This window comes from Anguilla rostrata, chromosome 7, assembly GCF_018555375.3.
Source record: "Anguilla rostrata isolate EN2019 chromosome 7, ASM1855537v3, whole genome shotgun sequence".
Lineage (NCBI taxonomy): Eukaryota > Metazoa > Chordata > Actinopteri > Anguilliformes > Anguillidae > Anguilla > Anguilla rostrata.
In genome coordinates, this window is record NC_057939.1 from 42,347,709 (window position 1) to 42,365,474 (window position 17,766).

Sequence of the window (17,766 nt, forward strand, 5' to 3'; positions counted from 1 at the left end):
GAGTAAAATAACCTATCCAGGTTCTCAAATAAAGCAAAGAATGCTAGTGAAAACAAATTTCCCTATAGGTACGATCCCTTTTAAATTATCCAATCACCAGGGTGCATGTATTTTAGCTGCTGGAATGGTCAACTCAAGAGAAATATGAATGTAACTATTGTTGTTCTGATATGAAATAAGCTCTCTATTATTCATTGGTGTAACACAAAATATATTTCACAGCAACAGAAAAGTTCTCCACAACAAGTATGCTAGGCCTGCGTTTAAAAATATGGCCATGGAAGGAGATGAAAAAAAAATTCTAAAGAAAGTCTGGAGCACATTTAAGAAGCTGCAGATCTCATCTCTCATAAGTCTTTGTCATAATGGTCTGTGGCACTCTGCCTATTAAAAGTAGGCCAGTCCTTCACAAGTCCATTCATAATGAGCATCCTCCGAAACTGTTTATGTCTGCAAAGCCAGACCTGTCTCCGGACACTTCCTCTAGTCCCCATCCAGCTGAATCGTACAGGAAGATAACTGTGGGGAGTTTATTCAACCTCATTTCAACCACAGTTCCACTAATATAACAGCAGACTTAACAGCAGGCATAAAACATCAATAGTGACCATACTGCAAACGGTTTTGAGAACGTGTGGGGAAGAAAACTTTCATTTTTTGAATGAGTGTCGTTAGGGTGGCACTTACAACTGTGTTATGAACCTGTTGTGCATCGAAACTGAAATACCATGTCAAGTTTATTAAATATTAATGAATGCCAGGGTATAAAAAAAAAGCTCACGCAGGATCTTCGGGATGGGTCATATATCTCACCGTGGTGGAGATAAACTTTTCACCTCTCAGATACGCGAATCAAAAAACGAAAACCCTGGCACAGACCAAAGGGAGCAACTACTCTTCTCTTTCAAACTGATGCACCTGTCTTCCACCACGGAACAAAAAAAAAATCCCCAAGGTGCATGAGACTGATCAGAGCGCTCGCTATGTACCGTCTCCTTGTTTGATCTGCACCAGGAGAAGAGCCAAGCGCTGACAAGTGCTTTCATCTCCCTGCTAATCTCTCCTTCTTCATCCAACACATAGCATCTCATCCACCTGCTGCTCCCCACAGAGTGTCGAAGACAGCGGAGAAAAAAGGCGGCTTTTTGAGGCCTTAAATTTAACGGCAACCCAAATATGCTATGTTTGCCAAATAATGCAAGAGGGGGTCTGTTCTGAAGCACAGGCCTGAGCGTAAGTTCAGACAGAGTTTGAGATGCTGTTCAACACATTAAAATTGTGAGCCTCCATCTTCTTCACAGCAGTTCCTCGCATAGAGGCAGAAGAAGTTGCCCTGAATTTCACATGCTTTGGAAAACATAAATGGCAACATTTTAAATGAAACCGAACTTTATGAGGCCTTCATAAAACATTCACCCCCTTTTAAAACCAAGGATCACTACGTTATGAAGCAGTTAAAATCAAATGTTACACATTACAGCAGCTGTCATAGGGGCCTTCCAGTTAGCTCAGAAAGGCACTCATCGTAAGACCATTAACTATACAACTATTAAACTATACAAAAATGATAAGCCAAGATCTTGTGATTACATAGCCCCAAGAGTCACATTGCTTTTTCCTGTAACCTCCCCTTTAAATTCTTTGAAACAAATGATGTGGAGCCAAAGTGAATTTTAATGACGGCACAATAAATCGTCCCCACACCCCACCCACCTAATGATTTAATAGCTCAATTAATCTGAAGGGACAGTCCGTGTATCCCCTGTTCTAAATTACTGTACCAATATTTCCCCTTTATCATTCTTTTTATTCTTTCCATACCATTTAAACTCTCATACTGTACTAAGTATGTTGATGTGAGTCATGTTTGAATGTCTGTACTTTGTATTGTAACTCTTTTGCACCTTTCCAATGCCATCACCTCACGAGTAGGAGGGGCAAACAGTAGTTAGGTGGTATAGCAAGAATACTTGAGTACAGAGATAGATAAAAATGAATACAGAGATAGACATTTTCCTCTCCAGTCTAAATATGTCACTCACCACACCATATTTTATTGATATACTATTGTCTGGTAGTCACCAGTATCTATTTAAAATCTCCGGACACAAGCAAAAGTTGCAACCATTCTCTCATCAATGCAAAATATGGTGCATCCAAAATCTTGAAAAAGTTTCAGTATAAGAAACATTCTTACTCCAAAAGTTGCAATATATAGAGGCAAAGCAACCAGGAAGCAGAGGACCATGTCCTGTACATACCTGAGTTATCAAAGGGATACAATTCTCCAGGGTGGCGTCTGCCCATATTGGGAACTTCAGTACATCACAATCCCTCCCGCCACTGTGGTCCTTACAAAGGGGGGTGCTTCCTCTTTCTGACAGGAAAAAACACATAAACTCTCTTTAATGAGTAAAACAGAACAGAGGAGGAGATTTCGACTAACGGCAGCAGCTTTCTCATTAAAATGGAAATTAGGTGACCAACGGGAACGAATAAAAAGACATCAATTATTCAGCTTTTCATTAATGCCCATGCGTAAGTGCAGTGGATAGGGTGTTGGACTCAAATTGAAATGCACTCTCGAGTGCCATACTTTAGCCCAAACCTCTGCAGAAACCAAAGTGTAATGAGAACTGCAGTGGCTAGATGGGAAACTTTCAATATGTGGCCACCCTTGGTGGATGACCTGATAGCCACCTGTATCAAAAGTGTCATGTTATTACCAGGTTGGTGCAATTTTGACAATATAACATAAATATGTAATGTGTGTAATACACTGTAATGCCGGTTCATAGCAGCCGACCAATTGCAGGAAACAAATATATTTTTTTAGAGTTGGGGAAGGTGGACAACTCAAGAAGTCATCTTTTAGTAAAACAGCTACAAGAAAGAATAACAGACCAGGTTACCAGCCAAAGAACATGAACTCGATGAATCACAATAAATATTTCATAAACGAATGTGCCTCACTGACCACCATGTACGCCGTGATACCAGTAGGAATATCCGCGTGGTTCGGAAGGAACAGAGAGGAGAAAAACCATGTAAAAACTACAGTGAAATCCATGCAGAAGCAGCTAAGTTATAGTCCCATCGTAAGGAAGCCTATTGGGAGTCTGTGGCCCTGGCCTTCGATGTAGAAACCAGGGAATTGATAGCACATACAGTAAAGGGGAATGGCCCGTAGAACACTCGTGACAGCTTTAATCCAAAGCCATATATATTTGCTCGCAATTGATAAAAGAAAGCGTGAAAAAAAAGTATTAGGAACCTCCGTGGTCTTGACCTTGTGACCTGCAAATTGACGTGCTTCTTCAGTGGAAATGCAATTCCTGTCAGGCTGAAACAACATGGATGAAGACAGGCTGAATCCACCATTGAAATTAAAGGATGAATAAAAAGGACAACCCAAAACATTATGGGGCGTACGCATAATATACAGCTGCAGTTGTACAAGTTAAATTAGTAGTGATTTGCTGTCATATTACGGAGGGATGTTTTACCCTCGGTCTACGCTTAGATGATCAGAAGACCAACACGATGAAAGCCATATTGATGAAGGCGGAGCTTCAAATCATAATTCTAAAATTCAGAAACGCAGGAAATGGCTGCTGGCCCGTTTTCCCCATGCCAGCAAGAGCCTTCACAAGGCTGCCTCGCATCCAAGTACACAGACCAGATATACAGATTCACAAATCTGATCCTGATCCTCAAATCTGATGCTGGATTTAAAAGTTAGCTTCTTGCATTTGAAGTGGTAAAATTAGAAAGAGGAAAGAACAATATTAGAAGCAAGTTACAAATTATGATCAACACTTTCTGACAAGAAACGTCATGCAATACAAGTTGGTTAGATTGCAACAATTCTGAAAATACATTAAAACCTATCCAAAATGAACAATAGGATTTCAGTCAGGTGATTATTTTATGTAGAAAAAGAATATGGGAGGCCAACAGTCTGAACTCAGCCACAATTTAGCCTTCATGAATTTCCCCACGAAGAATGACCTTCTTAAAATCTCTGAAAACAACAGCTGCGGCCTCCGTATCATTTTGTCTACCCAACAAATCCACAAAGAAAAAAACATATTTATGCAAAAAAGAAGGACTCAGGTCATCCACTTATCTCAGAGGGCATCCAAGATGGCCTCCCACTTCCACTGATCTCAGCATTACAGGGTGAACCACTCACACAAGCACTTTTGTATCTCTAAAATCACATTGTCCTCAAAAATGCAAGCTGTGAACATTCGATTGACCGGACCTTTCTATTCTCTTATGAAGGGCAATCTTTCAAGGAGCTGTCGTCTGTAAATGAACAGCATACTTGTCACCGGGCTGCAAAGACTTAGGGAGTGGTTTGAGGGCGACAGAAACGTGTAGATTGATAAGAATGTTTGGCCATGCCCTGACTATTACATGGTGTGATACACAGTAGTTTGGTGAGGCATGTAGCGGCACGTTAGCATAGCTATCTGGCACTGCCCACAGCTCTCTAAGCTCAAAAACCCAAGCTTTCTGTGCTGTACACGTGACACAATAATATGATCATCTTGCTCCATCATCCTCCTGCTGTTGTCTCTTCTCTCTCATCCCAAAGCTCTCCTTCTGCTAACCCCCCCCGCCCACCGCACCCACCTACAACAGATATGCTGCAGTCGGGAAAGTTACCAAGCTAATCCGATAGCATCGACATCTACGAAAAGCAAATCAATGAATTTTGCTCACATTATTCACATAAGAATTAACTGCACGGCCATAATGGGAAATAAACAGTAACTTTCTTGAGAACTGAGGTTAAATAGTTTTGCAGACTGTCCTGACCCGTTGCCTCACAGACACTAAAAGCTATGCAGAACTGTGTGTACTGTCTCTGTTTACCAAGAGGGGGAGGGCTGCAGGTCCCAGGGGAGACGTGGGGTTTATGAAATTGCTTCCATCATCTTTTTTCATTATTATTTTCAAACCTCCCCTACCCCCCCTGTCCCTTCTCCCTCGCCTGCCCTAATCGTTTTGGCTCCTCTTCATATTGAAAACCCCTGAAAATAGCCCCTGGGAGCGGGCGCTGGCCGTCCCGCAACGCCGACTCAGGCGGGGCGGGCTCTCAGATCGCGCTCTCTGCGGTCCGGGACGTCCTGCGGCTGGTCTGCAGTGGGGATTTTGATTCCGAGCACACTGAATGCCCACCCCACACGTTTCTGTACAGTTAATATGTATGAGACATTAATCAACTTGTCACAATCCAACCCACAACCAAGCCGCAAGAGAAGGGGGGCGGGTTTCAAGCAGGGTGTGGAGTAAACCCTAGCAGTCGGGACGTACAGAGACCCTAAGCCAAAGGGAGTTGAACCCAGCTCCTCCTGTAGACCAAAGTCCTCTGGAGCTGTCCTGCCGACTTTGTCACCCGGTTGCCTGTCTGTCACAAACCTTTCCGGCTCCATCATGCAATCAGCATATAGGCTACTGGCCAAGTAAAAATAAGTGCCATGTTTAATAATTGCACAGGTAATTGCACAGGTAACATCTTGCTACACAGTGTGTAGCAAGATGTATTGAAATTCTAGAGGTAGGCTAAGTGTGCACAGCACAATGTGGTGAAACTGTGTAGGTAAGTACAGAGAACTCCAACAGGTAAGTGTGTACAGTACAGGGTGCCAAAATTGCACAGGTAAGCATGCATGTTGTTCTGAAAGCACACGGATACGTGAGTATGTCATATGAAACTGTACAACGTACTGAAATCTTGCAGGTAAAGCTGTACAGTACAACATGCTAAAACTGTACACAGGGAAGTATGCACAAAGCATTCAATCTCACAGGTACGCAAGTCTGTACAGTACGTGCTGAAACTGCACAGGTAAACATGTATGTTGTGCTGAAACCACATCGGTACGCATGTACAACGTGCTGAAACCCCACAGGTATTTATGTACTGTATGATGAAATCTCACAGGTAAAGTTGCACAGAACAACATTCTGATATTGCAGATGTAAGTGAGAACAATGCACTGAAATCGCACAGGGAAGTATGCAGCATTTGAAGAAACCTAATAGCCAATAAGATATGCATAAACCATACGACATTGCTGGAGTCATCTTTCACACTGTACAATAATCATCACATCACCACTGATGCATAGCCAGTCCAGCAGTGGTTAATTGCACACAGACATTAACACAGGGCCTAAACCTAAAATGATCCACTCCTCCTCCTCCTCCTCCACCTACTCTACCTCCACCTACTCCTCCTCCATCTCAACCTCGTCATCTCCCTCACTCCCCAAAGACAGTTCCATTTCCCCAGTGGGTGTAACAGATGGCGGCAAAACTGAGAGACCCGCACTAGGCCCAAAACCTGACAGCAGTCCCCGGTGGGACCCGGAGGTGCGCGAAGCGCCAACCAACAGACGAGCCTGTTTATTCAGAACAGAGATAGAAAACTACGCAGGACCCAGAGAAGCATACGGGGGGAGGGGGGGGAGGGGAGAGAGGGAGAGAAAGATGATACGAGAGAGAGAGGGGGAGACAGATAAGGCAAGAGGGCAAGAGCGAGAGAGACGTGCAACTGCACAGCGCGCAGTGAAGAGCGAACGAAGGGCGAGAGAGGAAGAGCACAGCATAGGGAGAGAGAGATAGAGAGAGAGAGAGGCGGACTGAGAGGATATGGGCAGCTCCCACTCACCTTCTCCTCCGTTTCTGCTGCTGCTACCCCAGCGCGCACGGTGGATGTGAGGAGGGAGGGAAGGTCTGATCATGTGACTACAACACCAGCGTCATACCAACCAAGGGAGGGAGGGAGGGAGGGAGGGAGCGACAGAGAGAGGGACTGGCAGAAAGGAGCACCAGACGCTCCTCGCCTACCGCTCCCGCCACACTCGCACCGCCACCGAAAAGAGGAGAGCGCCACGGGCGGGAGCAGCTAAGCTCCCGCCGGTTGCCAGCGTAAGACACCGCATACACACCTAAATTAGATCCACCCGGCCACCCAGCCCTTTTTGGCCTTGATTGCAACCGATGTACTATGAATACTGCATATGCACGTTTTTTGTCATTCACCAGCTTTTATCTGGCTTGTTGCGAGCTTACAGTGTGCCATCTCCTACAGTAACTTGTCGAGACAGAATATATGTTTTTTTTTGTTTCTTTTTTCCATATGCTGCCAACGGACTGTGCCTGGGTGGTCCCTATCCAATTAGCTGGCCTGCATACACACGCAACTCTAGCATGTGCTCAAATGTACCCACTTGGTAAATAACAAACCAGGAAATTAAGCCAGAGAGCGTATCAGACACTCATTGCACTGGTTAAATTTCAGACTGCATTTTTATTCTGTTACTTTGCTAGAGTGTACCCGGTTTTATGTGCTCAAATATGTCAAAACAACTGCTATACAATAAATGTATTCATTTGACTAGTGTGAATATCAATGGAAACGCACAGTTAAAGAGCCATGGTCAAAAATGATCTTGTTCTGACAAAATGAACTCATTAGAAAATTATGTATGTCATAAATGCACTCCAAAAACGAATCTGATTATTAATATTTTATGTTTTTACATTAAATATTAAAATCATTTCTCTAATCAACAATACTTCAAGTTTTCACCTTTATCTAATCATGAATGATTTGCCATATGAATCCTCTACGTACCTGTATAGTTACTGTAATGTTCAAGCACTCAGGCTAATGCTTCATAATACCACGTTTTTATGTTCAGCAATGCTATTTTTTAAATATGATGTTCAGAAGGACCCTGATGGGCCATGAATTCAGACATGGTAAGCTGTCCCTGCAAGCTCACAATATCACCTGCAAACTTTGGCTCTTCCATCTCCATGGCAACAGCTCACAGAGACCTGTCACCATGGAGGTGGTCAGGTGGGGGGAAGTGTGTAAGGAACATACACGTGGGAGTTCTCAGCTTCATACTGTAAACAGAACCCAAACCACCAGCCACACAACCGCGTGGAAATTTCTGGAACTATATATGAAAGTTCTCCAGGGAAAGACATTCCCAAGTGTCAGCAAACCCACAATAACCAAATAACAAAAGGTGTGCACGCATCTGCAGAGGATGAGCTATAATTCAAGCACCATAATCCAGTAAATATCTTCTGTCAAGACATTTATAAGATTCAATTCATACATCCTGTGTACAACCGATACATACAGACATAGTTTTTCAAGTTTTCCAAAGCCAAGATAAATAATTAATGCAGCGCAATTATTCACAGAATAGCATTACATGATTCAGATGACACAAGGAAAACTGATGACCGTGAGGTTAGATATCAAAATACATATCAGAATAATATCTGGATCAATTAATAATTACACTGCAGAATTACACTGCATTCATTCGCCAGAAAACTCAACGGAAACAGTCCTGCTGACGCACGGTGTGAAACAGTCATGTGTTTGCAGTCCTGTATTCAAATAGGCACTATACCATCCTCCCTCACACTTACTGTGAGCAACCCCAAAAATCTGTTACATACATATAAACTGCTGTCAAAATCAGCCAAAACAAAAAAAAAATTATCCAGTAGCTAACACGGTCGTCATTATATTACTATATGTGTTTACACACGCTCTTATCAGCAGTGGAATATGAACCCAATATTTAATTTATTACCCACTCACATGATCTGTTATTCACTGAAGCAACTCGGGTGCTTTGCTCAACAGCTAAAATCTGTGCCACAGCACAAGTTCGAACCAGCAACCATCAGGTTGTCAGACTAAATCAGTGGTTCCATGTTCCTGGAGATCTACCACCCCATAGGTTTTCATTTCAACCCTAATTTGGCACACCTGAGTCTAACTAAATAGCAGCTTGAGGAGATCTTTAGCTGTTGAATGAAGTGCGCTTTGTTAGGATTGGACTGAAAACCTATAAGTCAATAGTTCTTCAGGAACAGGGTTGGGAACCACTGGCCTAAATGCACACCAATACACTCTCTAAGCTGCCCTTATGCAGCACTTTTCCTCCTTGCTCTCTGTAGGCTTTTAACTTAATTATTAAAGATGAAATATTAGTAGTTATTAAGTCATGAGACCCACCAGACAGCAATTCAGTCCTAGTTCATTCTCATTGCACACCTGGTTAAGGTGCCTTTGTCTTTCTTTTACTATGCCCGCCCAAAGCAGCAGTAAAGTCAGTTTTAATCATGCCGTTATCAAATGCAGAGGGCCACGTTTGCAAAGCTCTGTGTGAACCACCAAATGTCCTCATGAAACCCCACACTGGCAGCCCACATTAATGAAAACAAAAGCCCAATAAAGCACTTCAAAACTTAATCCCATATCTAAGGCACTGCTTTATGGGCACGCGATGAAAATAAATAACGCTAGACGGTGGCTGATTTCTCCCAACAATACTGTATTTTAAATAAATGGATCCTACAGTGAGAATTATATGCCCCCTACTATTTCATAGTGTAGAAAACAACCACCCTCCTAATTTATAGCACATCTCCCATAGTTCAATAGCTAATAACAACAGTCAGAAATGAAGACAAGACACCAGGGATTAAGACGTATATTTTGGCAGGGCAGATGTGACATAGTAGGGAGCGAGAAGCCGAAGGGGAATTTGGGGAATTCATTTTATCTCTGCGTGGAACTTCGGAGTCGTGGTTGCCAAATTTTGCGACACATCGCCAGTTAGCACTGCCTTCTACCAGTTCATTGCTATGGTGAACATACCACATGCTTCAAGCCCACACTACATCATGATGACAAGCGAATCGTGTTATGTTTGTGGGCGCACGTCGGAAAATCCTAAATTTATTCACTAGGGCACCTGTAAGATCCGCAGCAGTGATGCACAAATCTAGCCCCCGAGGCCAGCAGTGCTGCTGCTGCTTTTCACTTCTCTAATCAGGGACAGATTTAGACCAGGCGCACCAGGTGAGTGTAATTTCTGACCAATCACGTTCAAACATCAATCAAGTACAAAAAGACAGGAAGCAGTACTACTGGCCTCGAGGGCCAGATTTGAGTATCCGGGATCTAAAGTGAGATCTACAAATGCTAGATGATAGAAATAACAAAGTGAGGAACATCTGCCCTGACATAATTTCGCCTGAATTCCTGACTCCTGAGAACTGAGAACACTTTTACACTGACAAGTAACTGAGAGGGGTGAGGTAACACGCGTGTAGCACCTGTTCAGAGCCCCCGGCCTAAAATCACTGCATGCGCTAGGTACGCATTCCTCCTCCAGATTAATTCTTGCAGACGGAACGTTAAGCATGTAGCGAAGCAAAACGAGCTCTCTCGGGCGAGAAAAGACTCAAGTGGCCTCTGTCTCATCATGTTAAAATACAGTTAAACTGACACTTCCACAGACCAATAAAATACTATGCGGTGCTGATTTATCACAAGCTGTTATTGCGCATAAAATCACAAAGGTATTAAGCTATGCCATTTTGCCTTTTTTTCCACCATTTGCAAAGTCGACATTTCTCACCCACTCGAAGCGATGGTTCTGACACCCGTCCCGCGGAAAGGCTATTCTGTTTGTTTAGTTTTTTGTACCTGTCATTCCAGCGACAAAGTAGTTTTGACAGGTGCACAACGCAGCCAATCAAGCGGCTTCACCTATACAGGTGACCACAGCGAATACAGCAGGCAACCCAGCGGGTGGCAACGGCTCTGCTTCTGCCACCCGTTGCGCCAGCAATTACACACCTGAGGGGACTTCTGGGAGCATCTTTAACGAAAGAGCTTTCATACGTACATACAGTATACAGTACATATACAGAGAAACAGAAGTGCTCGCTGCTTTAAAAATCTAGAGAATCCCTCTCTATGTGTTTCTGTTTACTGGCAATTATCCAGACTGACACTTGCTAAGCGACATAACCGCATTGTGGCTGAGGACCTGCAGCAACACACCAGCATGTACATACAAGCACAAAGTATTCCTCTGTAAGAGCACTCTTCTCCCAGCAGAAACACTGTTCAGCAGACCTGTTTCCCTTATCTGTACTCTGGGTCCCCTATCTTCACTGATTCTCATTACAGACATTGTGTTTTTGCAGGAAGCTTGTTGCACAATGGTGCATGATCTCCACGCATGATGCCCACTTATGCAGCAAGATATTTGCTGAGGTAATGCAGGTTATGCGCTTTGTTAGGGGTATGTGATCATGTAGCTCACGGGATTAATTCTGACAGCTTCCATTTTCAAGTCCAGTTTACCGACCAACGCGCTACATCGAAACAGGGTACCCACAGCAGGAGCTCTGGTTCAGTCCCTGCGGATGCATCCTGTATTTGAACAGACACAAATGCTCACAAGGTGTAGGCCTCAGAGATAAGAGACCAAACAATGGAATGAGAGCAACCTGGGAAATGTCCTCTCAGCCAAGAATCATTAACCAGGCATGACAGATTCTCGGTCCTCCTTCACGCAGCTGTGGAAACAGACCCGCTCTTTCATTCTTTCCCACCATTTTGGTAGCCAGCTATGCTGCCTGTAAGACAGGACCAGTAGCAGGCGTTTGAAAATTTTCACTTCTATTTTTAGGTCCTGAATTGAAAATTGTAAGGTTTGCAAAAAGAAGAAGCGAACCAAATAAATATAGGTATAGCAAATTGAAGAAAAAAAATTAGGTTTATTCCACAGAGCCTTTCTCCCCCAGTGTTGTCAAATAACTGTGGCATGCAGAATCATAATGAGAATATTCTACAAGGCTTCCAGGGACAGTGAATCTGGAGCCAGCGTTGCGGGGCACAGCAAGCAGAACCGGCTCAAGCTGGGAGACGCCTCGGGCTGTGGGGAGGGAGGTCAAAGACACATATCACCGAGAACTCGCTAACCTGGAAAGGAAACAATAAAACAGGAGGCTGGACGTCTGCCTCCGCCACGGCCAGTAAAGACTAAATGAAAAGCAAACCTAATTAGCAGAGGTGTTTGTTGTTTTTCAAGCGCGTGCTGACCCCGGCTCTGGGTGAAGGTCTTCCGTGAGCTCTGACACGCCCAGCCGCGAGCGTTTGGAAACTGAAGGATTATGGGATCGCCATTGTTACGGATGGTGTTGCTGACTTACCTAATGACCCGAAAACAAAAATGGAGGCGGTCACTGGAGCCGCGAAACAGAAATGGCTCGGATTAATCGTCAACAACACTGCTGTCAGTTCTGAGGGCCACGTTGCCTGCATATTTCTGTGGCTTCCTTTCAATTGGAAGGACATGCGCAACATGAAAACAAGATCGTTAGTCAATTAACGACGTCAATGAGTCACTTGATTGCTGAGACATACCAAAAAGAGACTGCGGTCCTACAAGGATGGAGTCTGGCACCGACACCCCTGGTCAACATTAATGCAATGTAAACATTTATAAGATAACACAGGGCCGGGTGGCTGACGTTGCAGAAAGCAGACACTTGTTTTTATTGATAGGAAACCATACCCATCTGCAGCTTCTTAATGTACACATGTAAAGGTGTGGGTTCATAAAGGAACGCTGTGTCTCTTTAAAACGGGTGATTTACCAATAATGCTCCACAATCACCCAAGCTTATTAATCATTGGCAAGATGGCCTTCTCCCTATCACAACAGAGCATGCGCATGACAACCACAATCAAGTGATAGTATTCTTGAGAATGCTCCATTAGCACCCGTCTTCACAGGAACTCTTCTTACTTAACCACGCAGGGGTAAAGCTTTCTTTATAAAATGTATTCTGACATCTCTTTGTTACTGATAGGTTATCTCTGTTATTATTAATCAGTCTCTTTCCTGTACCAGTGCAGTTTGGACAGGAGTGAAATACCATTGTTCCATTAATGCGGAAATAAAACAGTTTCCCTCTAAGAGTGCTGTCACTAGCCTCTTTAAAACCCAAAGAACCGTTCTTGGTTTACTTTACCACTCTGGTGTTTGTTTAATCCGATGACCGCAAGACCAGGCCATAATATAAGGCCTTCCTTTCTGTGGTCAGGAATGGTGAGTGTGGCAATGAGTAGCCAACCACATGTGCCTGCCAGTTTAACACAAAAACAATGACTAATGCAGCAGCAACGAGCGAAGTAAAGTGTTTTATGACGAAATTCTACTGCCTTTCTAAAACACTTAAACACACTACGTTTGTGATTCTGAGTTTCCCTGCTTCCTGGAACCCAAATAATGGATAACAATTTTGGGGAAGTTGCTCCACCGTGAACACAGCACTTTATCTTCAAATCTATTCAAGTTCAGATTTAGTTCAGCTTCATTCTCTAAGCACATGCTGCAACGTATGAACATACTATAGAAAAAAATAGAAAAAATCTGTTTCACTTATCTGTCAGAACCCTGTACTACTGGGGTGCTTATTAAGAGGAATACATTTCTGCTCAGATTCCAGAACGCTGTCCAAACAACAGAGAGGCTATATTTACAAGCTGCTACTTGTCCAGTATGAGCAATGCCAGCTCTGTTACCGTGGTGACATGAACCATCGCTCTCTGTGTTAAGGCCATGTCCTCACTGCCAATCAGGGCACTTCCCTCTCGCGTTGGGCAGGATGAATCACACTCGCTTGGCAAATCTGCAAGATGACAAACGGGACCCCCCCCCCTTGCACCTGACAAACCGGTCCCAGTGTCACACACTCCGTTAAAACCTCCATGCTAACGAAATTTTCCATCATGCGGTGCGGTCGAGGGTTGAGGGTTCCAAACCCGAGGAACTCGCTCCGCGGTCAGCGACCGCCGAAAAGCAAGCAGCTCGCCCAGAATAAAACCTTCCCGCCGTTACATTTCACACTTCAACAAACCCATTCTGTAATGCTAATGTCACGCGTAATTTTGAAACAGAATTTTTCAATTACCGACCCGCGCAAAAACATTAAACAAGGACTTCCTCCTTCTAACCCCTGGTTCTGGAGGACTGCAGTGCCTCGCGGGCTTCTGTTCCAGCCAGACACCTGAAAACCGCCAGATCCAGCCGCTTGATTTAACTTAATTGGACAAACTCAACCTCCTCGGCCAGCGAGAGGAGAGGGGCCAAGTCATTTGAAACGCAGCTAGAAAAAAAACCTGCAGGAGCCATAAAAAAGGACTGCAATGCTGCACTACGGTGGCACATAAAGAGAAATAAAACAGCGAGACGTGGCGTCAGTTTCACCTAATTCGCCGTGAATGCGTTATAAAGCAGGGGGACGTCCGATCGGCTATTTTCAGCTCCTCCGCCGCACTCTCCCTCCAATTAGGGTACGGTACTCCGGATTGCATACGGCACCCTCCGTCTCCTCCTGTCAGTAATGATGAATGGGGAAAAAAAGAGTAGGACACGAGACCTGACCTATATATGCAAATCCTAAATTCGGGTCGGTCACGTGAGAGCTCTCTGAGGAACAGACATGAGCAGTCACAAGGTAGGAGTAAAACTTTTTTTTTTTTTCCCCCAACCAAAAACCAAACAACTGTTAAAACAACAGCCTTTGACCAAGAATGAATGCCTTGGTTCTCCGGCTGAGCGGGTCCATTCAGTCAAGTCACAGTATTTCACCTGAACGTAATGCAAATGTTTTGCACGGCAGCCAGTTCCAAATCTGGAATCTGAACCCGATTTATGTTCACCACCACCTCCTCCCCCCCCCCCCCACTCCCCTCAACCCCACCACCCCCAAAAGAAAACATGCAGAGAAAATGGCTTACAGCTGGCTGGCCCCTGTGTCTCCAAAACCGGGTCTCCACGGAAAACCGTTTCAGCCAAGCCTGCCAAACCATTAATTTAGCATAACCGTATCATAAAAGAGAAGCAATGTTGTACCCCTTTACAAAATACTGAGTTCCTTCAGTCCACAGCAAAGCACAGGCTATGCTGACATGGAGCGTTACAGGACACGGCAGCACAGATAATGGCAGCACAGTGCCGCAGTGTGCCTCATAAGCGTGCTTCTGTGTCTTTCCTTATGAAAACAGACCGGCTTCCTTTCGGCCTATCAAGCCATCTCCACAAGTCATGCACTCCAGTCAAAAATAGCCGTCTGCTGACACCGTATCCCCTCTGCAAATAAGTTGTGCAACAAAAATAAACCCCTCAGAGTTAGAGGCTGACCCACTGATTTAATTTAACATCAAATGTGTTCCAAGGGGGAGGGGGGGGTTGGGGTCTCTCGAATTTGAGACGAACACGTCCATGATGTACTGTAGACGCACACACACTGAGACAGGCACACACTCACACAGACAAAACAGACATGCACTGTGTCATCAGGATGACTGGGCATTTTTGTTTCAGAGATGTCTCTCTCTCTCTGTCACACACACACGAACACACCCACACACATACACACACACACACACACACACACATAAGATACAGATACACAGACACACACAGAGCACACACACCACACACACACACACGATACACAGACACACACAGAGCACACACACACACACATACACACACACACACACACATAAAGATACACAGATACACAGTCACACACAGAGCACACACATGCGCACACACGTACGCGCACACACACACACACACACAGCTCCGAAGGGGACAGGAGGACGCGCACAGACTCCATCCATCAGGTGGCCGTGACAGACGCTTGGCAGAGGGGCAGTTCGCCTGCGAGGCTGGCTCTTCCCAGAAGAAAGATCCAGCTGAGCTGGAGCCGAGCCGGAGCGGGCCGAAATAAAACTGCACTGCTCTCGCCAGACCGCAACGAGGTCCCGCAGCTGCATGCGCAGCCCTACGCCTTATGCGGAAGGTTCCGGAAGAGACAAAAAAACAAACAAAAAAAAAAAAACACACACAGCTACGAGGATTGTCCTCCAAAGACATTCTCTTTAGTTCTCTTGCTAAAGATTACCCTTTAACACGAGCACACACAAAATGGGCATTAATTTTCTACAACTTAAAATTCTCATCCCTAAGAGAAGCAATTAGATCCAACATATGGAGCAAAAACACTCCAAAGGAATCAGCTTACAAAGCCCACGTGCAACTGTTCAGCGAGTCAAAAAAAACATTTAATTTTAATTTCTAAGAAAATTACTGACAAGAAAAAAAGTAAGAATAAAATATTCAGACATGTAGACTTTGGCTGTAAGAGGATACAGTTGGGAGTGGTCGCACTGTTCACTGGTCAACCGATTTCAGAGTTGCGTCATCTCCCCTGAGACTGGAGATAGAGCTCAGCTGTTTCTCAATGGCGTTCGAGGTGGGACAAGACTCAAGCGTTTCTGTACGCCTCTTTCAGCCAAGGTCTGTGAGTCCTGTCCCAATCACTGCTTTCTGGACGCAATTCCAGAGCGCCAGACAAAGAATATTGGCCCACAGTGCGATCTCAAGGCTTTTTCTGAATTTTCATAACAGTGTGGAACCCGCGGCAAAATCTTCCAGACTTACACTCGAAAAGAGAGAGATCTGGCTTTTGTTGGCCTTGTCCACAGCTTGTGGTCTCCCAACGTTAAGCTTGCCCGGAGAAGACCGTGGACAACAGCCAAGGGACACGCAAAAACACCACGTTTCCGACAATCAGTCTCTAATGTCAGCCAGCTTATCTTCCATTTAAAAACTTACGGTGGAAACAAAACCCCATAAAGTACATGTCACTCGCACAGATTTTTCAGGAACAGCCGGTAAAATGCTTTTAAAGCATGAAATGTTTACAATGGAAGCACGGGCAAACAGTTCCAAAACCATACTCTACATTCCTTTCAAATCCTTCCAGATCTTTAACCACTGGCTATATCCAGGCAAAGAACTTTCCAGAGACGGAGGACTGGCTTCCCATTGTGCTGGCGGAGTACGAGCATGCAGACAAAAGAGGCCCGACCACCGCGAGGACAGAACAATAGCCCGGGCCGGGCAGGATCTGGAATAACAATCAAACTCTCTCTGCGTCCAGCACCGTTCTGTCCGCAGAGGGAAATAACAACTGCAAGGGGAACAGATTGGCCTGAAGGAGGAGTCACTGTAAAACACACACACACACATATACAGAGAGACACACACAGACAGGGATATACACACAACCTAAGAAACATATAGGCTACATACACACAGGCACATACAACACATGCACACAGACAGACACACAAACTCACACACTCTCAAACTTGCACAAGCATGTGCACACAAACACACGCACACGCACACACACACCAAACCATTTACGCAACGAACACAGGCAGCTCAGCAATAATTCAGAGCTGGGTGGAACTGACCGAGCGGGCTGTCTCCCACGGTACATGACACCGAGCGGCGAGCGCGTTTCCCGCTAAAGCCGCTATGAGGGGGAAGTGCACAGCGGACGTTACTCCGCGGGGGTGGGGGGGGGTGGGGTCAGGGGCTGGGACAGGGCCGGATAACGGCCCTCACAGCACGCCCAACCCAAAGGAATGCATATGGAATCTCAACTACACTCCCAAAACACTCTCCTCAGTCCAAACCCAGTCATTTAGGCGTTCACTTCACAGCTTCTGTTTTTGGACACATCCACACAGTACTCTGTTGCCGTTTGCATGCGGGCAACCGATATCATTAGGTTCTGGTATTTCCTCCTCACAGGAATTGTGGGAAAGAACATGTGAGAGGAGTTTGACGGAGCAACAGAAATATAAAACTATACTCTGTGGCGCAAGTCATACGGGCCTACTTGGGAAAGCAAAGTGGATGATTATTTTGTGGATGAAAGAAACAGTGTAATTTTGCTAAAACAAGGTACTAAACCTTGCACTACTGTAGAATACATGGTCTAAAAGGCAGACACAGCTCACAGTGAAAGGAAATAACAAGA

General features: G+C 44.8%; 1 protein-coding gene across 9 annotated transcripts in view; it reads right to left on the reverse strand.

Moving 5' to 3' along the window:
- The window catches only part of apbb2b (amyloid beta (A4) precursor protein-binding, family B, member 2b), a 107,190-nt gene that overhangs the window by 71,400 nt on the left and 18,024 nt on the right, over positions 1-17,766 (reverse strand). For 7 of the 9 annotated variants that reach the window (XM_064344395.1, XM_064344394.1, XM_064344386.1 and 4 more), the window contains one exon: positions 2,262-2,377. The exons of 1 other annotated variant lie outside the window; for it this stretch is intronic. The gene's annotated coding sequence lies outside the window, so the exon portion shown is untranslated. Of the gene's footprint in view, positions 1-2,261; positions 2,378-6,685; positions 6,708-17,766 lie in introns of those variants that run through there. One more of the 9 variants, XM_064344392.1, reaches the window with a different exon arrangement.